The sequence below is a fragment of the Macaca mulatta genome, chromosome X, assembly GCF_049350105.2.
Source record: "Macaca mulatta isolate MMU2019108-1 chromosome X, T2T-MMU8v2.0, whole genome shotgun sequence".
Lineage (NCBI taxonomy): Eukaryota > Metazoa > Chordata > Mammalia > Primates > Cercopithecidae > Macaca > Macaca mulatta.
The window spans coordinates 121308535-121334980 of record NC_133426.1 but is presented as its reverse complement, the minus strand read 5'-3'; the positions used below and the strand labels follow the sequence as shown (position 1 = coordinate 121334980).

At 36.6% G+C, this 26446-nt stretch overlaps 1 protein-coding gene and 1 non-coding gene across 2 annotated transcripts in view; both read right to left on the bottom strand.

Moving 5' to 3' along the window:
• Positions 1-26446, bottom strand: part of HTR2C (5-hydroxytryptamine receptor 2C) — a 169374-nt gene that overhangs the window by 130199 nt on the left and 12729 nt on the right. The window lies entirely within an intron of this gene.
• MIR1911 (microRNA mir-1911) lies at positions 4202-4260 on the bottom strand. Its single transcript, NR_128394.1, has one exon. It is a non-coding gene; the product is annotated as a microRNA mir-1911 (primary transcript).

Below are 26446 nucleotides of genomic sequence, written 5' to 3'. Positions count from 1 at the left end.
CACATTTATCATGATCTTACAATCACATAAAAAACAACAATATAAAATCTTCAGTGGCTTGGCTAATTTGCAATTGTACATGCTCCCATAGAAATTCTTGTATATCCCTTAACAGGTTACTACAGAATAAAAATAGAAATAAACAGGATGAAAATAAAAATTATATCTCCAATATCTGTGTTACTAAATATTTCTCAGTGAAAAGAACTCCATTAGAAAATCAATCTCATTCAAACTTGTCTTGTTGATGTTCTTCCTTTAAAAGAAACAATGGCATTGTGTCACGGGAAAACTTACTTCATTAAGTTTAATTTGGGGACTTAATGTTATGTGAACATTGAGTAAGCATCTTTTCTTTACTATATTTTGAATGCAGAACAACTAGATAGCAAAGATTTTAGATTTTTGATAGGTTTTATTTGCAACACAAAACAAACTTCAGCACACAAGGAATATGGAAATTTGACTAAAAAGGAAAAGAAAGAAATTAACTTTTAATGATTAGTCCAATGATCCTTTTACTATACAGTTCAAGCACTCTGTTAGGAGTACATACAGAAAAACATGAACAATTAAGATCCGTAGTTGTAATATATTCTATTCAGCATATGAAAGACACCTTTCAAGATTGAGTTACTGCCCTTTAAGATAAAGGCTAAGTAGGCTATTCTTATTCATTGCATAATGCTTAAGAGTGAGGATTATGGGTATATAGTCCATTCATTCTAAGCAAATTTTCTTTTATGTTCACTTAGATGACAACAAGGGTAAAAGGTCTTCTGAGTATTAAAATAATGTATAATTAATGAGTAGGTTTTTCATCTATGATCTCTTGCTGAGACTAACCAAACTGATTATAAAGATCATAGGAACATAGAAGCACATATGAAATTAACACTATTGTATGAAATAGAAATTCTTATTTTCATCTCCCTATCATTGACAAAAGCACTAAACTACCTTCATAATGATACTTTCAGATTTTGAGTAACTTGTTCAAAGTGGCATAACTAGGTATCTTAATTACAGAATCTTAAGACATAAAAGACGACCTCGAAAAAAATCTAGTTCAAGCTCTTATACCAGGCATAAATTCCTTGCATAACGACTAGTGATGGCTGGTGGTGTCCTCTCTTTGAAAGACAGAGCTTTTATTGAACCCTAAGCTGATTCTTTGTGTATCTTTTACCATTTTTCTTGCTTTTATCTTTGGAAGTATATGAGCATGAAAATCGTTCAAGTCTTTGAAGATATATCGTGACCCCTCCCATTTCTCCTTAATTCCACTTCTAATCGCAAGACAGCAGAGGCATTACAATCTGGGCCTTCAAACTGTCGTAGGCAGGTATTAATAGAGTCTCAACTGAACTGAAATAAAATTATTTTGAGTAAAGCTATAGTTCTAAAACAGTGTGTATCAGTTAGGACAATGTACAGTACTAATAAGTGTCCAATAACTATTAACTATTAGTATTATGGTAAGGCTTGGAGAAATTACCCTTAAATATACAAAAGACTATTTCCTTAGTTAGGTTACTCTGTGTCTCTAGAGCCATATCAAGACATCAAGCAAGAATCAACATTTGTTGTTGTTGTTGCTGTTGTTGTAGTTTTTCAGGAACACAGTATGTTCAACATTTTCGTAAGTCGGTGGCAGAAATAGCACTCTGGCTAGCTGGGAGAATGGTACCTTTAATACCAGTGATGTGAGGATGGATATTAGCCTTTTGTGGCCCTAAAATGAGGTAAAATTGTATACCTCAATTTCCCTCAGCTGTAAAGCGGGAAAAATACTTATACGTTGGTTGTGTGGATTGAATAAGATAAATGGACAGAGTAAGTGTTCACTTAAAGTTAGCTATTATAATACTTGTTATAATTGTTTCCTTCACCACCATCATTGAATCCAGTTAAAAGGCTCTTGGGATAGACATACAGGCTTTGAGGGAAAAGTCCATGAAATAAGGCCTGAGAACTTAGCTCTCTAGGAATTGGCACATTAGTAGACGATATAAAAATCATTGAAAGTTTCCAAGTCTGGGCATGGTGGCTCGTGCTTGTATTCTCAGCACTTTGTGAAGCTGAGGTGGGTAGATTGCTGTAGCCCAGGAGCTCACGACCAGCCTGGGCAACATAGTGAAACTCTGTCAACAGAAAGAAAGGAAAGGGAAAGGGAAAGGGAAAGGGAAAGGAAAGGAAGAAAGAAAGAAAGAGAAAGGAAAGGAAAGGAAAGGAAAGGAAAGGAAAGGAAAGGAAAGGAGAAAAGAAAAGAAGAAAGGAAAGAAAGGAAAGAGAGAAGGAAAGAAGGAAGAAGGAAAGAAGGAAGGAGGGTGGGAGGGAAGGAAGGAAGGAAAGAAGGAAGGAAGGAAAGAAGAAAGAAAGAAAGAAAGAAAGAAAGAAAGAAAGAAAGAAAGAAAGAAAGAAAGAAGGAAGAAGGAAAAGAAAGATAAAAAGAAAGGAAAGAGAGAGAAGGAAGGAAGGAGGGAGGGAAGGAAGGAAGAAGAGAGAGAAGGAAGGAAGAAAAAGAAAGAAAAAGAAAGAAAGAGAGAGAAAGAAAGAAAGAAAGAAAGAAAGAAAGAAAGAAAGAAAGAAAGAATTCCATGAATGAATGAGATTTAAGAAGAAAAAGAAAAAATGAGGAGAATCTTCAAATCACCAGAACTGGACACTACAGAGGGAACTCTAATCTTTCTCGAGAAGACAGAGGACGTCTCCTCTTAAGGAATAAAACGTAGGAGGTGCGTCCCATAGTTGGCAGTAGAATAGTGATAGCATTTAAACTTTTGGTGCGTTGTTTTATGTATTAAATAGGGATAGTACATGTATAATACTTGGAACAATGTCTGGCCCTGAACAAAAACTCAGGTGTTGGCTGTTATTATTTAACTTTGACAGTGCTGCCTATCTGCCTGTAGTGAAATTATTTTTGCAACCAGAACTGGAATGTTAACTAAAATTACATTATTTATTTATTTTGTGCGTTTATTGGAGAATTAAACCAGTAATTAAATATGTAAAAGTCGTACATTTCTTTTTTTTTTTTTTTTGAGACGGAGTTTCACTCTCCTTGCCCCCAGGCTGGAGTGTAATGGTGAGATCTCGGCTAACCGCAACTTCCGCCTCCTAGGTTCAAGCGATTCTCCTGCCTCAGCCTCCTGAGAAACTGGGATTACAGGCATGCGCCACCACACCCGGCTAATTTTGTATTTTTAGTAAAGACAGGGTTTCTTCATGTTGGTCAGGCTGGTCTTGAACTCCCAACCTCAGGTGATCTGCCCACCTCGGCCTCCCAAAGTGTTGGGGTTACAGGCATGAGCCACTGCACCCAGCCAAAGTTGTACATTTCTAATGAGGATGGAAGAGAGAAAGAGCAAAGGATAACCAGAGGTAGAAGACTCTAGATATAAAAACAAAAATCAGGACCTCTGGACTATATTCTTCAATATATGTCATTACAATTTAAATGTACTGATGCCATTATTCTTTTTGTATTTAGAACGGAAACTTACCCGGTAAAGAAATTGTTTTCTCTAGGATAAAGAGCCCAAGGTGAAGTGATTAAGGATATTGTTAAAGGGAAAGGGGATATTGGGAGAAGACATTTCAACCCCAAAGTAATGATTCACAGGTGAAGATGTGTAGGCCTGGGAATTTCCAAGAATATCACCTCATGAACTGATTTGCAAAGTGGAAAGAGGCCTTCATTTATCCATTTAAAAAAAAAAAAAAAAGACCAGATATAGGAGTCGATGCTAGGTATATACAAATACACGAGGCTGATAAGTTACCTGTGAAGCTTTTCAGAGGGATGTTTTTTTGGGTGAATGCCTGAGGACAGGAATTAAGGTATCAGTGTACAGACTCAAGATCAGCCCTGTGGAATATGTAAGCCCTGTGGATGATAACCATAAGTAACAAAGAAAGATAAAACAGAGATAGCTGTTTTACAGAGGGACTTTGTGAAGGGGACAGGGATGAGTATTGCTTTATCAATGTTTAGATAACAAAATGTGCCACAGTTATAAAGGGGCATTTTCCTAATTTATGCGAGGAGCACAGCTAAGTACAATGAAGACTGACGCAAATGCAGCACACGTGGTATCTTGAGGGTTTGTAGATTTGGCAGTCCCGGGTGACAGCACTCTGGAGAGGTAACCAGCATTCTCATGGAAGGCACCAGTGGTGAAATGGCAAAGCGTCAGCAGAGACCACAATGCCTGGTGGGAGACTGTGGATGCCCAACAGACATGGCGGTACTCAGCAGATGCCGAGCAAATGATGATGGATACCCAGTGGCAGATGATGGATGCCCAGTGGGAGATGATGAATGCCAAATGGGAGATGATGGATGCCCAGTGGTAGATGATGGATGCCCAGCAGATACTATGAATGATGGCAGGTGATGGTAGATACATGTGTGCTCCATGAAAGCCCAGAATAATTGCAGCAGTGCATGATGAAAATTGATTTGCTCATGATCACATGAGAGAACCCCTGGGGACTTCTAGAAGTACTTAGGGGAAAATGAGTGTACTTTTTCTAGAGGGCTAGAGGACCTTTGTTAGCACAGGGGATAACAAGCCAGTGAATGAGGAGTATCAACATGAAAGCTATCTCTTCTGTGCTCACAGCTGTGATGCCCGTCACAAATGTGAACACTTTTAGGGACCAGGTAGGTAATATCAGTGGGTAGGACAGCTGGGTATAAGAAGATGGGGAGTGGTAGAAAAAATAGCAAAGTTGGAACTCACTCTTAAAATGTATTCAAATTATAAAGTTTAAAAATGTTTGGCTAGGCCAAAACAAAATTTACCTGCAGGCAAAATTCAGCCAAAGAGCCACTATAACAATATGTTCCAATGCCCTAGGGCTTAATATGTCACCTATCTAGGGATGTGGTACCACCTTTATGCACACAAGAAAATTGTTTCACTTTGAGAATGAACTCTAGTTATACAAATGCTGGAGGTATTTAATATATATGAGACGATTATCTTCTGCCATTCATTAACCAATTCGAAGAAATCAGGGAGATTTTATTTATTACACGTTTATCTTCATAAACTGTATATGTTTCCAGAACATTTAGGACAACTTGGACTCCAGTGAATAACTTTTGATGGAGTCCCTGAAAATCCCCAGGGATGACAGTGGAAAATATGATGGATCTATACTTTCTAGATCTATTCCCAAACCCTCTTGCCCAAATGTAGTTCTGGTCTAGGTTTGACATATCTATATTTTACAAAAAGACATAAATCTCTAGCAAAAGGGGGTTCAGATTAAGGCATTCTTCAAAATAAATGAAGACAAAATTACAAAATCCAGGAAGATTTATAAGCATATATTCCATTTTAATGGAATAATTAAATTTCAAAAATAATTCACTGTCATACAGATATATCTAGAAAACCATATATATGTATATACACATATATATGTAGAGAGAGAGATAGAGACTAAGAGAGACAGAAAGACAGAGAAAGAGTAATTTTTGGGTGGGAGGGTGTCTTATTTAGCAGTTATATGTTTTAATGTAGTTATTCATTAAAGGAACATTCTAAGTGACATATAACATGAAGAAATGACTACAAACAAGGGTTTTGGAGTTTTTTAGGCCTGCGCTTAATAATCAGTTGTGTTACTTAAAAGTTCAAAGTTCTAAGGTCTTGCACACATTACTTATCTCTTCTATACGTTACTTTCCTTTATTAAAATATGAAAAAATAGATAATACACATTCCTTTGAAAGAGTTTGGAAGAGTTAAATGAGTTAACACGTGCGAAATTCTTCGCAGAATGCCTGGGGATATAGTATATTCTCAGTTAATGATAATTATTTTTAATGTAAAGATGAAATGGGTTGATTGTAGTTTAGGGCTTTACAAAGTTACTAGTAAACAATTTTAGTTCTCTCCCTTCCAGTCCTCAAATCCTTCCAAATTCCAATTAACATGCTTAACCGGTTGGTTAGTTTCCTTTTTACATGGATAATTTTATATTTTGATAAAAACCAACCCTTTTACAACCTCCACAGGAATTTTAGCTACCAGACTTATTTCTGATTCACAGGTTTTTTGACTCAGGTGAACAGAAAACCAAGCCTACATTATTCTCAGAGGATTCAAACTATTTAGGTAATTATTACTACTAGCCCTAACTTAGAAAGATGAGCAAAAAACTAAAGAATTTTAAATATGTAAAACTTATATCAGTGTTTACTTGCTTTAGTTCATTAACATGGCTGTAATTACATTATGTAATTTTCAATTTCTGAAAGCACCTCCTCTAATTAAGAAAAAAAATGCGCCTAAAATGGATAATGCATTTCCATAACAAAGTAACCTAAAATCCACTTCTGGCACAGATGTTTGATTGCATGGGTTGCATACTAGTAACGAAGTGAGAAACCTGTGTCTCCCACATCCTCTGTATGTCTAGTTTGGTTGAAGTGTTGCTAACGAATTATAAATATGTTGTTGTCTGAAAAGAAATCATGGCTATTAGAAAGAGGATGTGGGTCAGATGTGATAACTCATGTCTGTAATTCCAGCAGTTTGGGAGGCCAAGGCAGGAGGATTGCTTGAGCCCAGGACTTAGAGACCAACCTGGGCAACAGAGTGAGACCCTATCTCTACAAATAAATAATTTAAAAAATTAGCAGGGCATGGTGGCACGTGCCTGTTGTTCTAACTACTTTGGATACTGAGACAGGAGGATTGCCTAAGCCCAGGAGGTCAAGGCTGCAGTGAGCTGTGATTGTGCCACCACACTCCATCCTGGGTGACAGAGTAAGAATCTGTCTCAAAAAAGAAAAAAAAAAGATATGGGGTTGTGTATTTCCAATTGTGGCAAATTAAATAACACATATGAAAACATCATGAGTGCTCAATAGCAGATATTTTATGATAATGTCTAGATAAAGAATCAGAAGTTCAAGAACGGACTCCGTGTACTTGTATAAATTAATCCAATTGCTTTGAAAAAAGAAATTACTTTCATATGGTAGCCGCAAATATTGGTGGGCAAAAATTACCCAAGAAGAAGGCTATAGAAACTTGCTGGAGAACCCTTCCTTTGTGGAACATCCATTTCAAAACCATATAGAAATGTATAATAATAATAATAAATTGCAGTTTAATCCTGCAAAGCTACATAGATTATCAAGTATGTGACTTAAATAGTTAACATTTCTTTTTGCCTCTTGCTTTTTGATTATTACTGGAAAGGATATTTTTTCCAGTGGCTTCCCTCTCCTTACTCTGAATATATCTGTGTCTTATAAATGACTGCCAATTTCCAAAGTGAGGGTGCCATCCAGATCTTTGTTACTGTCTTGCCTCTACTTTTCCAGCTAGATAGTAAACTCCTTGAATGCATGTCTGTTTTCTGTTGCTGCTGTATCATATCATTTAATATGCCACCTAATCTATAGTGAGTGGTCAAAACAGATTAATGAATGATGTTGACTTGATTCCTATTGAATCTGAGTTGATGGTAATGCAGTGGGTTGAGTAGAGCCACAGATGGGGAATAAAGTGGTAATTTCCAGTGTTCAGTAAGTGTGTGGGGAAGTTGTTACACCACGAAGTGTGAGAAACAGAGATCAGGTACAAGCAAGGTACCAGAGAGCATGGCTCCATTCCGCTCATCAATGAGTTTTCACAAAGCACTAAAAATCCAAAAAACAACTCAAGGAGTTGAGATTGAAGAATTGGGGCCCCGTGGAAAGTTAAATATGACGTAAATATTTGGCAACTTGGTAAAGAAAATTTAGGACAAGGATTATTTTAAACTTACAAGGTCTATATTTAGGTTACTTTTTTTTTGTTTTTTTTTGAGACGGAGTCTCGCTCTGCCGCCCAGGCTGGAGTGCAGTGACCGGATCTCAGCTCACTGCAAGCTCCGCCTCCCGGGTTTACGCCATTCTCCTGCCTCAGCCTCCCGAGTAGCTGGGACTACAGGCACCCGCCACCTCGCCCGGCTAGCTTTTTGTATTTTTTAGTAGAGACGGGTTTCACCGTGTTAGCCAGGATGGTCTCGATCTCCTAACCTCGTGATCCGCCCGTCTCGGCCTCCCAAAGTGCTGGGATTACAGGCTTGAGCCACCACGCCTGGCCAGGTTACATTTTTAAGCCAAATTTTCATTTAATATTTATAAAGATGCAATTTATATGCCAAGGCAGTTAAGTTTTAAACATATAATTTTAATATGTATATATAGACACGTTTTAATTTTAAATAAGCCTGGAGTAGATTGAGTCTAAACCTTACAATGTATTACTAGCAGAGCGACCACAAAATTAGAAGGAATAAATGAAGATCTGATAAACTAAGCAGCCTGATGTCTTCTCTGAGCACAAAGATACTCATGATAGTAAGTTACCAGACCAATCTAATGGAAGCTGCAGAAGAGGAGGATGGTTGAGATGGAAGATACACTTATTTTTCAAGGGGAGAAAAGGATAGGAATCGAGACAACTGATCTGAAAAGTTTGACATGCAACAAGATAAGCCCTAGGAATATAAAAGAGGAAATTTAATTTGAACTGTAGGCATGAGGAAGCTGTGAGCTGATTTGTTCCAATTTAGTCACGGTAAATATATGTAAACCTGAACATGAGTATTTTTTATTCCTACTATTGAAAAACGCAGGGTGTAATTTTTGTGAAAATAAATTCTTTTTGTGCAAGAACATGGGAGAAAACTGCCACTGTTATGTGAATGATAAAAAATTGTAATCTGGGTTCCTTAATAGGGTTCCATACACCTAAGGTTAAAATATCTATTATCAGGCAAAACAAAAGTGGGGGGAGGATATAGTTCAAAAGGAAGATTTAATAATTATTTTGCACATTGTGATGGAATTTTTAACATGGGGGAATAAGTCCGAATATCTGTGCCTGGATGTAATTCTTACCTCTGTATCAGTACTGATTTTGATTTAATGTGTTCTTTTTTCTCCATTGGTGATTTGCTTGTTAATGAAGCATTAATTTGTTTAGTAATATTTGTGCTGCTTCTGTTTTGTTTAGGGTGGCTGGCATAGAAGGCTTATATAACTTGAAAATCTCAGAAAAAAACATATATTTTTGAAAGACCTAATAGATAACAAAACATCTTTTCTTTTTAGAGACAGGTTCTCATTCTGTTGCCCAGGCTGGAGTGTAGAGGCATGATCATAGGCCACTGCAGCCTCAATTCCCAGGCTCAACCCATCCTCCCACCTCAGCCTCCTAAGTAGCTGGGACTACTGGCATGCCACTATGCTTGGCTATTTTTTAATTGTTTTGTGGAGATAGAGGTCTAGCTATGTTGCCCAGGCTGTTCCCAAATTTTGGTCTCAGATGGTTCTCCTGTCTCGGCCTCCCAAACCTCTGAGATTACAGGCATGAGCCACCACGCCCAGCCAGATAACAAACACGTTTAAGTTTGACATTCATCATCATTGTAAACTTTTATTTCCTTTTAAGACTTAAATATTGGTGTTTAAAAAGAAAATGTCTTTTCCAATGAACAAAATAAATTGTCTTTTCCAATGAACTTTTCCAGTGAACAAAATAAAATGTCTTTTCCAATGAACAAAATAAATGTGATAATATTCAATTTGTACATTGATTTGAATAAATTGGTGTAATTTCACTGTGTATGAGTGTGGTCATTATTATTAAAACTTAGAGTAGCAAATCTGAGGGAAAAGAGGCATAGGATTACATAATATGTGGCTGGGCAAAGGCTTATTATTTCTCTGTGTGTGTGTGTGTGTTTGTGTTTTTTAAGGTTTTATTCCTCTTAACCTTACAATGTTGAGAACACACATCTGCCTCTTTACAGGTATCTTAGTAGGCTGGCAAGGAGTAGAGAGGGCAAGGGCAATTGGTTTCCTAATATGGGTTAATAGAAATATTTAGGCTAGGTATTGTTTTTGTTAAATAATAAAATGATGATTGCAAATTGAAATTGTAGAATATAACATAACCCTGTTAGCAAAATTTGAACTAAACACATTTGAATTATTTAATACCGACATATTGGTCACTTTAAGCAGACGAGGAAATAAATTATGTTAGTGAATATAAACCTTCAGAGATTTTAGTTTTTATTGGGTGGCTTTTTGGAGCGCTATCACTATAGAATTTCAAGCTGAGTTCACAGGCACAGAGTGTCTAGTTTACCTGAACGATTTGGGTACTTGTTTGGCTGCAGTAGAATTTACAAAAGAAAGGTAAAGACTTGGCCTTATATATTTTGGAGTTTTCCTGTTTTTTGTTTGTTTTGTCTTGTTTGTTTGTGTCATTACGTTTTTGAAGATTATGAAGTTGTGGCTAAACTGGTGACAAAAAATTAAAATTCTATTGAAATTATGCAAGACGTGATTGAAATATAAATTTGGAGTTGCTGGTGCTGTGGCAGTCTATGGAATATTATTTAGAGAAAATAGGCTTTTCTTTTCATGATCTAATTGAAAACTGAGTTAATCTATAATAGAATGATGACAAGGACAATTTACTCCAGTAGTTTTTTAAATTTTAATAACCTTAGTTATAAACATTGTCCTCACTGAAGGATGTAATTTCTAAAGTAGTAGCAATTTGTATATAGATATCTATTTTTTGCTACCAGCATTTAAATAATATATTACAAATATATGTATTATTACACATTTTTATATTTTCTATATATTATTCCTCACTAGAGAGATCAAGGTCTCCTGAGAGATGGAAGTTCCAGGTCTTAGTATAAAATGAGTCTGGATTGCTTCACAACTTATATATGCCTTATATATACATATTCTAATTAAAATTTTTATTTAAAGATAAGTGTAGATTGACATGCAGTTAGTTGCAAGAAATGATGCTGAGAAATCACACGTGCCCTTTTCTCAGTTCCCTGCAATGGTAACATCTTGCAAAATTATAATAAAATAGCACAACCAAGATATTGACATTTATATAGCCAGGATGGCAGAACATTAATATCACCATTTGGATTTATCCTGCTGGCCTTTTATAACCACACCCACTTTCATTCTCTGCTTCCTATCCTTAAACCCTGAAAAGCATTAATTTGGTCTCTATTTCTATACTTTTGTCATAGAAAGACTTACAAATGGAAGCATACAGCGTATCATGTTTTGGGATTGGCACTTTTCACTCAGCGTAATTCTCTGGAGAATCATCTTGATTGTTGCAAGAATCAATAGTTCATTCCTTTTTATTGCTGAGTGGTATTCCATGGTATGGATGTACCAGTTTGTTCACCCGTTAAATGTTGTTTCCTGTTTGGGGCTATTATGAATCAAGTTGCTATAAACATCAGTGGACAGGTTTTCGTGTAAATATAAATCTTCATTTCTCTGGGATAAATGCCCAGGAGTGCAACTGCTGGATTGCATGTTAGTTGTTTGTTTAGGTTTGTAATTGTGGGGAAAAGTAAGAGAGATCAGACTGTTACTGTGTCTATATAGAAAAAAGTAGACATAAGAGACTCCATTTTGTTCTGGATTTGAGATGCTGTTATTCTGTGATCCTACCCCCAACCCTGTCCTTGCAAGAGACATGTGCTGTGGTGACTCAAGGTTTAACGGATTTTGGGCTGTGCAGGGTGTGCTTTGTTAAACAAGTGCCTGAAGGCAGTATGCTGGTTAAAAGTCATCACCATTCTCTTAATCTCAAGTACCCAGGGACACATACACTGCCAAAGGTCGCAGGGACCTCTGCCTAGGAAAGCTAGGTATTGTCCAAGGTTTCTCCCCATGTGATAGTCTGAAATATGGCCTCGTGAGAATGGAAAGACCTGATCGTCCCCCAGCCTGACACCCGTGAAGGGTCTGTGCTGAGGAGGACTAGTATAAGAGGAAAGAAGGCTTCTTGGCAGTTGAGACAGAGAAAAGCATCTGTCTCCTGCCTGTCCCTGGGCAATGGGACATCTCGGTGTAAAACCCGATTGTATGTTCTGTTTACTGAGAAAGGAGAAAACAGCTTTAGGGCTGAAGGTGGGACGTGCTAGCAGCAATGCTGCTCTTTATGCACTAAAAAGGTTTATAGAGATGTTTGCATATGCATATCAAGGCACAGCATTTTTCCTTAAACTTATTCATATCACAGAGATCTGTATTCATATGTCTTACTGCTGACCTTCTCCCTAGATGATCCTATTATCCTGCCACTTCCCTTTTTCTAAGATGGTAAAGATAATGATCAATAATACTGAGGGAACTCAGAAACCGGTGCCGGTGCGGGTCATCTGTATGCTGAGCACTGGTCCTCTGGGCCCACTTTTTCTTTCTCTATACTTTGTCTCTGTGTCTCATTTCTTTTCTCAAGTCTCTCGTTCCACCTAACGAGAAACGCCCACAGGTGTGGAGGGACAGGCCACGCCGTCATGAAATAAACTGCCAAAGTGTTTTCCAAAGCTGCTGTCCCATTTTACATTCCCACCAGCAATGTATGAATGATCCAGTTTCTCCACATCCTTGACATTTAGCTTTGTCACTAATTTTTATTCTAGCCATTCCGATAGATATGGAGTAGTATCTCATTGTGATTTTGTGGGGGGAGTGTTTTGTTTTGTTTTTTGAGATAAGGTCTTGCTCTGTTGCCCAGGTTGGAGTGTAGTGGTTTGATCACAGTTCACTGCAATCTTAAACTCGTGGACTCAAGCAATCCTCCTGCCTCAGCCTCCCAAGTAGTTGGGACTACAGGCACACACCACCACATTCGGCTATTTTTTTTTTTTTTTTAAGTTTTTTGTAGACATAGACTCTTGCAATGTTGCCCAGGCTGTCCTCAAACTGCCGGCCTCATGTGATCCTCTTAAAGTTTTGGGATTTACAAAACCTCATTGTGGTTTAAATTTGCATTTCCTTAATGTCTAATAACTGGTGTCAAACATCTTTTATATTCTGTGCAATGAAATGTCTTTTCAGGTCTTTTGCTCATTATCTAAATAAAATTTTATTTTTTTCTGTTGAAATTTGAGAATTCTTTATATGTTCTATATACTAGTTGTAGTAGGGTGAACCCCCCCCAAAATAGCCATGTCCTAATGCCTGGAACCTTTGAATGTTACCTCATATGGCAATAAAGATGAGTCTTTGCAGAGCTAATTAAGTTAAGGATCTTGAGATAAAGAGATTATTCTGGGTTATGTAAATGGGCCCTGAATACAATCACTTATATCCTCAGAGAAGGGGAGCAGAGGGAGATTTCAAAAAGATGAGAAGAAGGCAATGTGATCACAGAGGTAGAGAATGGAATGATGTGGCCACAAGCTAAGGAATGCCAGTAGTCACCAGAATCTAAAACTCCCAAAGAAAGGATATTCTCCTAGAATCTCTGGAAGGAGGGAGCATGACCTTGCAGACAAGTTGATTTCAGCCTAATAGTCCTGATTTCAGACTTTTGACCTCCAGAACTGGGAGAGAATAAATTTCCGTGTTTTTTTTGTTTATTTGTTTTTCAGATGAAGTCTCGCTCTTGTCCCCCAGGCTGGAGTGCAATGGCGCGATCTTGGCTCACTGCAACCTCCACCTCCTGAGTTCAAGCAATTCTCCTGTCTCAGCCTCCCAAGTAGCTGGGGTTACAGGCGCCTGCCATCACATCTGGCTAATTTCTGTATTTTTAGTAGAGACAGGGTTTCACCATGTTGGCCAGGCTGGTCTTGAACTCCTGACCTCAGGTGATCCACCCCCCTCAGCCTCCCAAAATGCTGGGATTACAGGCATGAGCCACCGTGCCCAGCCACTTCCATGGTTTTAAGCCACCAAGTTTGTGGAATTTTTTTACAGCAGGTATAGGAAACGAATACATTCTTCTTTTATTGGATATATGATTTACAAATATAACTCCTTTAAAGAGCCCTTTTGCAGAGCAAAAGTTTTTCATTTTGATAAAGTCTAATTTACACATTTTTAAATTTTATGGATTGGGCTTTTGCTGTCAAATCTAAGAACTACCCCAAGCCCTAGATTCTGAAAATTTTGGTGTTTTTTTTTTTCTAAAATTTGTATAGTTTTACATTGTATTTTTAAGTCTATTATCTGTTTTAATTTTTGTATAAGGTATCAAGTTAGATCAAAGTTCATTTGTTTTTACCTATGGGAGACCACTTTCTTTGGTGCCATTTGTTCCTCTATTGAATTACTTTTGCACCTTTGTCAAAAATCAATTGGACATATTTATGTGGGTATATTTCTGAATTCTCTGTTCTGTTCCATTGATCTATGTGTCCCCTCCTCTGCCAATATGATATTGTCTTGATTACTGCAGCTGTCTTGTAATCCTTAATATCAGGTACAGTGATTCCTCTTACTTCATTCTTTTTCAAGGTCATTTTAGCTCTTCAAGGACCTACCTGTGTCTTTCTATATAAATTTTAAAAGAAACTTGATAATGTCTTAAAATCCTTTTTGGAGTTTTGATAGGAATTACATTAAATGAATTTGAGAAGTGTTACCAGCTGAATTGTGTCCCCCTAAAATTCATATGTTGAAGTCCTAACCCCAGTACCTCAGAACGTGGCTGTATTTAGAGGCAGTGCCTTTAAAGAGGTAATTAAGCTAAAATGAGGTTATTAGGGTGGGCCCTAATCCAATATGACTGGTACCCTTTAAGAAGAAGAAAAGTGGACACAGTACTGAGGGAAGACCATGTGTAAGTCTCAAGAGGAAGATGGCCATCTACAAAGCCAAAGAGAAAGGCCTTAGAAGAAAGAAATCCTACCGACACTTTGACCTCTGACTTCTAGCCTCCAAAACTGTGATAAAATAACTCTGTTGTTTAAGCCACCCAGTCTGTGGTAGTTTCCTATGGCAGCTCTACCAAACTAATAGAGGAAGAACTGATATCTGTACTACGCTGACTCTTCCAATTCATGAACAGGGTGTGTCTCTTGATTTATTTAGGTCTTTGATTTCACGCATCAACATTTTGTAATGTTAGCTATAAATTCCGCACATATTTTATTACATTTAGACCTGAGTATTTTAAGTCATAGGAAATAATATTGAATTTTATTTAGAGTTTCCATATGATCATTATTAACAAAAAAAGTCATTGACTTCTGTGCATTGATTTTGTACCCTTGTGACCTTGTTGAAGTCACTAATTCTAGGAGTTTCTTTGTAGGTTCTTTGAGATGTTCTACATAAACAATTACATCATATGTAAATGGAAACCGTTTTACTTCTTTCTTTCTAATATATATGCCTCTTTTTGCCTTATTGCAATGGCTACTCAAGAAAGGAAGACAAATATATTAGTTTCCTATGACTGCTGTAAGAAATTATCACAAACTTGGTGACTTAAAACAACTTTCAGTCCTATGTTGTATAACAGTGGTGAGAATTGATATCCTTGCCTTAATCTTAGGGGGAATGCATTCTGTCTTGTGCCCAGAACTGTTTCCACTGCTGTTGGGAGATGGGCCCACCCTATCACTGGATATGAGTCTTTTTCTAAGTTCCTGCTTTGGTTTCTTTGGTTTTTGTCTACACCTGTTGGTGATCCTGAGTTACAGGCCTCTCCAGTACCCAGACCAAGATATATTAGAGATAAAAAGAAATCACAGGGAAGTCACTAGAGTGTCATTCTTCAAGTACTGAGTTCCCCAGCTAGTTCATCTTCTTTGCACTTTCAGAGTCCTTTTTATAAATGTCTATCAAATTATTTATAAGGGTATTTAGCTGTGTTTAGAGGAGATCAGGAGAGAAAATGAGTCTACTCCATCTTGTCCCTGAATCATGTATTATTAAATAGTTATCAAATATTACATAATAATACAAGGTTAATACAAGGTTTTTTGTTTTTTTTTTTTTAGATGAGCCTAGAAGATCTGACTGCTACTATGGAACTTAGAAATATTTTGAAACAATTTCTTGGGTTCCTAAAATTGACTGTGGATGAAGCTGACTAGCAATTCAACCGGGAGTGACAAAAAGAAGAGGTGCTAGGCTGGTAACAGAGGATGGGAACATCTGTGGTTGGGTTCTATTGGGAAAGAAATAGGGTGATACTGTGACTTCAGTGGTAGTTAATTAAATGCAGCATTATAATGCCCCTCGGGAATTTTGCCAATCAGTATGCAAAAACAGAGCTTTGTCAGCTACTCTGTGTTTATGTATACAGCTATGTCAGCTACTCTATGTTTATGATAGTCTTCGGTGAATTGTACTCGTCAATTAGTTATTGATCATGAGCCTTAAAATTCTGGTACAGTGGACCAGAAGGCATGAGCTTTTCTTTTGAGAGAATCAAAGGGTATCTGGAGAACATTTGCTAGGTGGCTTGGAAGGGGATCTGAAGATACTCTAAGAATAGCAAGAAAAAATAATAATGCTGTGAGTAAAAATGCAGCTTATTGCATAAGAGATACTGAGATTTTCACAAATTACATAATACATTTTTAAATATATTTGAATATTTTTCTGATTTGTGCATGCCTTTGTTGTACTAAAATAAACATGTGCTGTCTAAGGTAATAAATCCAAAAATTACTGATTTAAGTGCTTTATTTCATTCTAACTTATTTGATGTCTAAATATATAAAGTCTGAGAGTTTCTGTATCATTATATTAAAAAGTGTCTGAACTTTAAGAAATTTAATGGTGTATGCTCACTTGCATTAGCAATTTGAAGATGCTGTTGTATATCTGATGTATCTGTTCCCAGGTATCAGTTTGCATCTCTTAAGTGTAACGGTCTTAGTCTTTTTGAAATTAGTTCCGTTTTATAGTTGTTATTTCCTTTTTGTTTTTGTTTTCCATTTTAATGAAACGTAGAGCCCAGGTAAGAATCTTGCCATAGCAGATCTTTCCAGAAATGTGGAATGAGTAGGAATTTGAAGGGTGAAGAAAATTATAGCAAGAAAATATTTTCAAACTAGAGATCAAAAGTCATTGTGGAAATAAATACACGACTGCAAAAAAAAGTTATATATGTATGGGAGCAAGAGTAATCATTTTGATGCATACTGTGAACTAAGTACCTTAATGACACCCAAAGGCCTAATTATTTTTAAATAATCATCTTGAAGCATATTGTGAATACCCAAATGACACCAAATGAACAGTTGAGGCACTGATCCAATTCACAAAATTACCTTCATTTCTGCCAATTTTGAAGCATTTCTTTAAACAGTATATTTACCTTCTAGGCATTCTAGGGAACAATTTGAGTTTTAATTTTCCTCTAATCAATCTTACATGTCCCTCATTCTCCCCAAAATCTTCTCCTGCCTTTTAAATGTAAACTATGAGTGTTGAAATGCTATAATGACAAATAAAACTACGTGTTATAATCAGCTAGATCTAGGTTCCAACTCTGACTTTGCTGTCTAGTAGTCTAATCATGTGACCCTGGGCAATTTATTGCCTAAATGAGAAATAAGTAAGCTGCATGAAGGCAAAAATTTGTTTTGTGCACCAGACACAGAACCGAGATGTGTGCTTAGTATACTGTAGGTGCTCAATAAATAATAGCCAAATGAATGACCTTCAGTTTTCATGTCTATAATGTTATGTTTTTGTGAGAATTTAAAATAACCTTGAGCCAGGAATCTGAGACCAGCCTGGGCAACAGAGCAAAACCCCATCTCCACAAAAATAAAAATAAAATAAAATACACTGATAACAACTGCTAAGCTCTTGACATATTAGTGCACTCAAATTCTAATGAAACCTTGCTCTTCAAAATTTAGCCAGTCTCACCATCTCTGTGAAGTCTTCCTGAACAATCTTTACCCAACTCTAGTTCAATAATTTAATACATCTTCAGTACCATTACCTCCCCCTTTTATGTGTACGAACTTGCCGTCTGATTAAAACTGGACATGTTGGTGTTTTTATTGTGTCTGCTACCTTTCTTTGTAGGTATTTACTTAGGTTTAGTTACTTTGACAAAAAGGGCTATATCTTCTTTGTTATCTATTGTATTGTTTAAAAACATTGGTTCAAAAGCCACAGAGCCTAAGTTTAAAAATCCTACTCTACAATATACGAATTATGTGGCCTTCTCTGAATTACCAAATAAACCTCTTCCTCTTTTCTATTGTATGTAAACTACAGATGACAACAGAATCTAACTCATATGGTTTGCGAGAATTAAGTGATGAAATACATGTAAAGCGCTTAAAACAGTGCCTGGCACGTAAGGAATAACAACTGTTAGCTATGATTATTGTCGTTTCCTGCAAAGCTACATACGAATAATTAAACACAACTTTCTTAAAGACTTGCCTCTAGACAGTGTTGACAGCTGGATAATATATCTTTATGTAACTGATTTATTTACAAAGATTTGAGATATATATCTAATTTCTTCAAAGTAATACAAGACAGAACAGATTAAATGTGACACCTCAAATACATATACAATGACAGGATAACAGGATGGGAAAAGAAAGCCAGAAAAAAAATTATTTGAACAATGACAGGGTAAATGTTAGAGGTTCAGAGTTTTCAGGTAGAATTTAGCAGAAGCAAAACTCTTTATCATTTTTTTTTTCAAGAGTTCATTGCTAGTTGAAATGCAATGATGGGGTAGAATGATAATTCACGTTTCACTGCCTCTGAAGGTAACGTTTAAGTTAGCCATTTCTTGAGGTAGTTGCACTTACACACAGATCCATCAACTCAGACAACAACATGCCAATCTGCCACAAGAAAAATGGGTGTGATCTGAGCTCCTACACCAATAAGAATGTTTAAAAGCTCAAGTCTTCATGATCACCTAACCTCAGCCTGAAAGTCTGTTATCTGTATAGGAATTGAATGAACTCATATTTATAACCTAGCTTTAATCCACAAATAACTCTGTGAATGAAATATATTGAAATATCATGTAATGGTAAGGGGCAATTTGAGGTTGCTTTCAGTTTATAATGAAAATAGATTCAGACTAGCAGTGATTTTTTATTTTTTCCTTAAAGATATATGATTATTATCCTTTTGGTTAATTACTACAAATGCTTTTTTTGTTTTGTTGTTGTTGTTGCTTTTGTTTTGAGACAGTGTCTCACTCTATCACTCAGGTTGTAATGAGATTAATTCCTGCATATCTTTTAGATCCCCACTTACATGTCACTTCCTCTGGGAAGCTTTCTGACACTAAATTGACCATCTTTTTTGATCCTACAATTCTCTTTCATGCTATTTGCCACATTTCAGGGTAATTGTCTGCTTTTGAGCCTCTCTACTGTAAGACTCCTAAGTATTTTTTTTGTTTGTTTGTTTTTTTGAGACAGGGTCTTGCTCTGTCAACCAGGCTGGAGTGCAGTGGTGTGACCTCGGCTCACTGCAGCCTCAGCGTAAACCTCCTGGGTTCTGGGCTTAAGCCATCCTCCCACCTCAGCCTCCAAGTAGCTGGGACTACAGGCACACACCACCATGCCCAGCTAATTTCTGTATTTTTTGTAGAGACAGTGTTTTGCCATGCTGCCCAGGCTGGTCTCGAACTCCTAGGCTCAAGCGATCCTCCTGCCTCAGCATTCCAGGGTGTGGGATTGCAGGTGTGAGCCACCACACCCAGCAAGTGGCTTTTGTTGTTGTTGTTGTTGTTTTGTTTTGTGTGTGTGTTTTTTTTTACACTTTATTGTATATTTATTTGATAGTTATATATCTTCCTTGGTAAAGTTTCTGTTCAAATAACTTCTTACTTTTTATTGACCATTTTTCTTATTTTGAGTTTTGAGAGTTCTTTATCTATTCAGGATACAAATCATTTACTGAATATGCTACTGCTGAATACTCTTTATCAATCTGTGGCTTTACTTCATTTGCTCAATCCTGTTGTTCAAAGAGCAAAAGCTTTTAATTTTGATGCAGTCCAATTTACCCATTCTCTTTATGGCTTGTGGTTTTTGACATCATAGGTAAGAGCTCTTGGCCTAACCCAATATCCCTAAAGATTTTCTTCTGTTTTCTTCCAGAAGTTTAGTAGTTTTGCATTTTAAATTTAGCTCTGTATCCCATTTTGAGTTTATTTTTGTATAAGGTATAAAATTTCCTGAATGTGGGTTTGCAACAACATTTGTTGAAAAGACTATTCTTTCTCCACTGAAATGCCTTTTAGTAAAAAAAAATTAATTGGTTATATTTGTTCATTTCTGGATCCTCTATTTATATCCATTCATATGTGCACTTTTCTTTCCATCAATACCATTCTTCTTGATTACTGTAGCTCGACAGTAAGTCCTAAATTCCAGTATTATGAGTTCTCCAATTTTGCTGTTTTTCAAAACGGTTTCAGCTATTGTAGTTATTTTGCCTTTCTGCATAAATTTTAGAATCAGCTTTTTGATTAAAAACTCTGCTGAGAGTTTTGGTTGCAATTGTGTTTAATCTATAGATCATTTGGGGGCAAACTGACATCTTAATAATATTGATTCTTCTAATCCATAATCAGGATATATCTCTCCATTTATTTGGGTCTTTAATCTATTTCATCAGTGTTTTGAAGTTTGCAGCATACAGCTCCTGCACATAATCTGGTAGATTTACATTTATAATTTTATTATTTTTATGATACTATAAATGGTACTCTTCAAAATTTTGACTTCCAGTTTCCACCACTTCTACATAGAAACACAATTTATTTGTGCATATGGACCTTGCATCCTAAGAGCTTGCTAAACTCACTTAATAGTTATTCTAGCTATCTGTGAATGCACAGCAAATTATCCCCCAAATTAGTAGCTTATAAAAACATTCATTATTTCACAGTTTCTGTGAATCAGGCATTGGGTCACATCATATCTTCTTCTTCAGCATGTTTCATAGGCTGCAATCAAGGTGTCAGTCAGGTTGCAGCCACCTTAAAGCTCATCTGGAGAAAAATCCACTTCTATGTTCACTCATGTGGTTCATATAATTTGCTGGCTTTTGGATTGAAGGACTTGGACCCACATTGGATGCGTGAGGCTTCCCTCAATTCCTTGCCGGGTGGGCCTCTCTATAGGACAGTTTACAACATGGCAGCTTGCTTAATCAGAACAAGAAAGTGAATGAGCAAGAGAGAGTGCCAGCAAGAGAGAAAGTGCAAGCAAGATGGAAGTCACAGTCTTTTATAACGTAATCTCAGAAGTAGCATCCAATCACTTCTGCTCTATTCTCACACCAAAAGGGAGGGGATCATTGTGGCAGGGACCATTGGGGGCCATTTCAGAAGCAGGCTACTGTATTATTTCTAGGAGCTTCTTTGTAGATCCCTTAGGATTTTCTATGTAGACAATTATGTCATCTTCAAACAAAAACAGTTCTGTTCCTTTCTTTCCAATGTGCGTTTCATTAATTTTTCTTATGTTACTACACGGGCTAGGACCTGCAGTATGATGTTGAATAAGAGTGGTGAAAGTGGACATCCTGATCTTATTCTTGAAATTCAGGTGAAATCATTCAATCTTTCACCATAAAGTACAATGTCTGCTTAAGGATAATTGTAGATCCCCTTTATCAAGTTGAGGAACTTCCCTTCTATTCTGAGTTTTCTGGGTGAGTTTTAATCTTTATTTTTTTCTTTTTGAGACAGGGTCTCATTCTGTCACCCAGGCTGAAGTACAGTGGCACAATCACGGCTCACTACAGCCTCAACCTCCTTGGGCTCAGGTGATCCTTCCATATCAGCCTCTGGATCAGATGGGGTTACAGGCACGTACCACCACGCCTGGTTAATTCCTTCCTTCCTTCCTTCCTTCCTTCCTTCCTTCCTTCCTTCCTTCCTCTCTCTTTTTTTAATTATTTTTAGAGTTGGGGTTTCCCCAGGTTGCCCACGCTGGTCTCAAATTCCTGTACTCAAGTGATCCTCCCAGCTCAGCCTCCCAACTTGCTGGGATTACAGGCCTGAGCCACTGAGTCTGGTCGATCGTTTTTATCTTGGAGTTCATTTTCGCCAAATGTCTTTTCTGCATCAACTAATCCAAAACTGAGATGATCATATGGTTATTATATTCTTTAGTCTATTCAGATGATCAATTAATCAACATTAATTGATTTTTGAATGTTGGGCCAGCTATATCAGAATGTATTATCCCTTTTATATACTGCTGAACTAAATTTCTTAATATATCTTGATTATTTTTGCATCTATATTAATGAAGCAATTGATCCCTAATTTTCTTGTTTATAAGGTCTCTGGTTTTACTATCAGGGTAATCCTGGTCTCATAAATGATATAAATGTATTCCTTTTGCTTCTATTTTCTGGGAGAGATTGTATAGAATTCTTATTTTTTTCTTCCTGAAATGTACAGTAGAATCTGCCAGTGAAGCTGTCTAGGCATGGAGATTTTTTAGAAGCATTTACGTTTTTTCTAATTTTTAATTTTTAATTGTTGTAGGTACATAGTATGTATACATTTATAGGGTACCTGAGATGTTTTGTTACAGGCATGCAATGCATATTCATCACATCATGAAGAATGAGATATCCATCCCCTCAAGCATTTATCCATTGACTTACAAACAATCCAATTATACTCTTTAAGTTATTTTAAAATGTATAATTTTTTTTATTGACTATAGTCACACTGTTGTGCTATCAAGCACTAAGTCTTATCCATTCTTTCTAACTATATTTTGTACTCATTAACCTTTCCCACTACCATCCATTCCCCCAATACCCTTCCTAGCTTCTGGTAACCACCCTTCTACTGTCTATCTCAATGGGTTCAATTGTTTTGATTTTTAGATTTCACAAATAAGTGAGAACATGTGATGTTTGTCTTTCTGTGTCTGGGTTATTTCACTTAACATAATGACCTCCAGTTCCATTCATGTTGTTGAAAATTACTGAATCTTCTTTTTTGTGGCTAAATAGTACTTATTTTTAGCGCTTACTAATCCCTGGATGGTAAGGGTTACTTTTGTATATGGAGTATACTTGGGTCTTTCTTCATAAGCCTAATTGAAAATCTTTTATGTTTAAGTGATAGCTTCTTCATTCGAGTTTATTATTATTACTTCCTGATATGTTTGATTTCAACTCTGTCATATTAAATCATCATATAATGTTAAGTGTATTTGTATGTTTTCTTTTCTTTTCCTTTTTGAGATGGAGTCTCGCTCTGTTGCCCAGGCTGGAGTGCAGTGGCACAGTCTTGGCTCACTGCAAGCTCCGCCTTCCGGGTTCAGGCAATTCTCCTGCCTCAGCCTCCGGAGTAGCTGGGACCACAGGCGCCCACCACCACGCCTGGCTAATTTTTAGTAGAGAGGGGGTTTCACCGTCTTAGCCAGGATAGTCTCGATTTCCTGACCTCGTGATCTGCCCGCCTCGGCCTTCCAAAGTGCTGGAATTACAGGCGTGAGCCACGGCGCCAAGCCTTATTTTCTTCTATTTCTTCCTGTATTTGACTGGTTTTGGCTCTTCTACTGATTACATTTCCTCTGGTGTTTAAGAAGCTGTGTATTTTTGTTCTAGTGGTTAACTTTATATTTATAACATGCTTAATGACCCTAGACTCATGTTTTCTTATCAATTCTATTACTTTCTGATTTGCCAGTTTTTTAAGGTTATAATTTAATTCTTATTCGTTTATAGAAGAATCAATGAAATGATGCTACACTCCTCTTCCCCTTCCTCTTTCTCTTCCTAATTTTTGGTTGCATTGTTTCCAGATTGTTAGAACATTTAAAGTGTAATATATATTATATGACATAGTATTTTTCTGCTCTTATAATACCATTTCTTTTATTTTAACTCTAAAGTTAAATATATTAAATGTTTATCATCAGTCTTTTTGAGGAAATTATCCCAGTCATCGCTTTGTTAGATGAATCCCATCCACTATTTTATTTTGCTTTATTTTGTAATTTTATTTTATTCTATTTTATTTTATTTGAGACGGAATCTCCCTCTGTCGCCTAAGCTGGATTGCAGTGGCTCAATCTTGGCTAACTGCAACCTCCACCTCCTGGGTTCAAGCAATTCTCCTGCCTCAGTCTCCCAAGTTGCTGAGATTACAGGCAGGCAGCACTACACCCGGCTTTTTTTTTTTGTATTTTTAGTAGATACAGGGTCTCTACTAAAGAAACCCAGTAGGCCAGGCTGGTCTCGAACTCTTGACCACAAATGATCTGCCTGCCTCGGTCTCCCAAAGTACTGACATTAAAGGCATGAGCCACCACACCTGACCTCCACTATTTTATTTTTTAAAAGGGCTTGTGGTACAGAATTCCCTGAATTTTAAAAGACTTAAACTTTTTATAGTCTTAATGGACAACTTGTCTAGATATAGATTCATTTTTCCAAACCTTTTTGTGTACTTAAAAATATTTTTAAATTTATGGCATCTGTTATACAGAGTAAAATTCACCTTTTTAAAACTGTATACTAGAATTTATAGCTCTTCAGATTTTTATGTATATATGTATTTGTATAACCATCACCACAATCAAGATATAGAACAGTTTTATAATACCAAAATAAATGCCTTTTTAAAGTCTTCTTCCCAATTTTAGCCATTGAAACTGCTGATCTGTTTCCTGTCTGTATAAATTTGCCTTTCAAAGAATGTCCTATAAATGGTTGTTTTTTGAAAGTATTGTTTCACTATTGCTTTGTTTTGTCTTTTTTTTTTTTTTTTTTTTTTGACAAGTAAGGCCCGTCTAATGCTCTTGCTCTTGTAAAATTTTCCCTCCTTTTGCTTGGAAACCCTGAGGATTTTTTCTTTATATTGAAAATCCAATGTCACAGATTTATCTCTGAGTTCATTGTTTCAGGTCAGTTTTCTAGCACTGGGTTGAACCTATCAATATGTAGATTCAGATTCTCTTTTATTTCTGGAGGACATTCTTGGATTATAGTTTTAAATACTAATTATGTTTTACTATTTGTTCTTTTTCAAGAATTCTCATACATACATTTGATCATTTTTGCTGATATTTCATTTCAACCACTCTCTTTCTGACGTATTTTACTTCTTTCTTTGTCTCATCTTCATTCTCTTTGTTAACCTGTTTTTCTTCTATATTCCTTATTAAGTTTCATATGAATCAATTCTTTGTTGGGTGCTTTTCATGTTCATTCCTGATACGATGTCTTTTTCTTCTGTTTTATTTGTCCTGAATTCAGTTAATTTTGCTTCATGTTGTCCTATTTTTTGACCATTTCTATTCTTAGTTATTAGATTACTACTTCAAGGTACATTTTTAATACCTTAACGTGCTTGTTTGAAGATACTGTTTTGAAGTGTTTTGCTAGCATATTCTTCTGCTTGATCATTCTTTAGTGGAGGGAATGCTCATCAAATGCCTTCTTTCTATTCTCATATTCTGATTTCTTTCTACAGTACCTTGGTATAGATGAAGATTGGTTGCATCTCAGAATTTCTATGAACATGACTGGCAGTTTGTAGGTAGCTTCCAAAATTCCAAGCTCAAGAGCATCCTCTTCTCTTTGTGTATCAAAGTATGGTTTCTTTACTGGAGGGTCTTTGGGGGACAGTGGGAGACAGTAGAGGGAGGGATGATGGGCCCTAATATTTTGGCATTTTCCGTATTGTGAGATGATAAATTTCCCCCTCTTGCTTCTTTTTATTTTCACTGTGCTTTTTTTTTTTTTTCAAGTCACCTCTTGCTTTCTTTGTTACTTTTTTCTGCCTCCAAAGAATTAATTTTCTAATGCTGCTTTCTTGAGTCTTATGCATACTTTTCAGTACCTTATCTAAAGGCTAACCTTCTAGAGAAACTTTTCAGTATTTTCACACTTGGGGTAGACTTACTTGCTTGTGTTGTTGTTGTTGTTGTTGTTTTTGAATGGATTCTTGCTCTGTCGCCAGGATGGAGTGCAGTGGTGTGATCTCGGGTCCCTGCAACCAACCACCGCCTCCCGGGTTCAAGCAATTCTATTGCCTCAGCCTCTGGAGTAGCTGGGATTACAAGCACCCACCACCACGCCTGGCTAATTTTTTTGCATTTTTAGTAGAGACTGTGTTTCACCATGTTGGCCAGGCTGGTTTCAAATTCCTGACCTCAAGTGACCCGTCTGCCTGGGCCTCCCAGAGTGCTAGGATTACAGGCGCGAGTAACCACGCCTGGCCACTTGCGGTGAGTTTCGATCAGTCTTAGGCTTCCTAATAGCTTTCCTCTAGTTTATTTCATGCTATTTTTCCTAGACTACTCTTCTACACAACAGCATGGGGTAGAAGCCTAATAGATAGTTCAATGTTATTTCCTGTTTGTTTTTCTACTTACAGGTAATTTGAAATTTGAATGTTCTCCACACTTAATGGTGGTATTGTGTAGTTTCATTGTTTTTTATATTGTTCTTTGTTTATTTGGGCAGGGGAATAGATATGTTAAGAGGCTTGGATTTATGCTAATACTATTATTTGGCCACTCACATTTTTTAAAAGGGAGAAGCTGGCAAAACAGACACCACAGAACAAAGTATACCTTCTAAATCACAGTTTCACTTCATTCCAGTAATCTTTTCTTAATTTTGGAGCAATAGAGT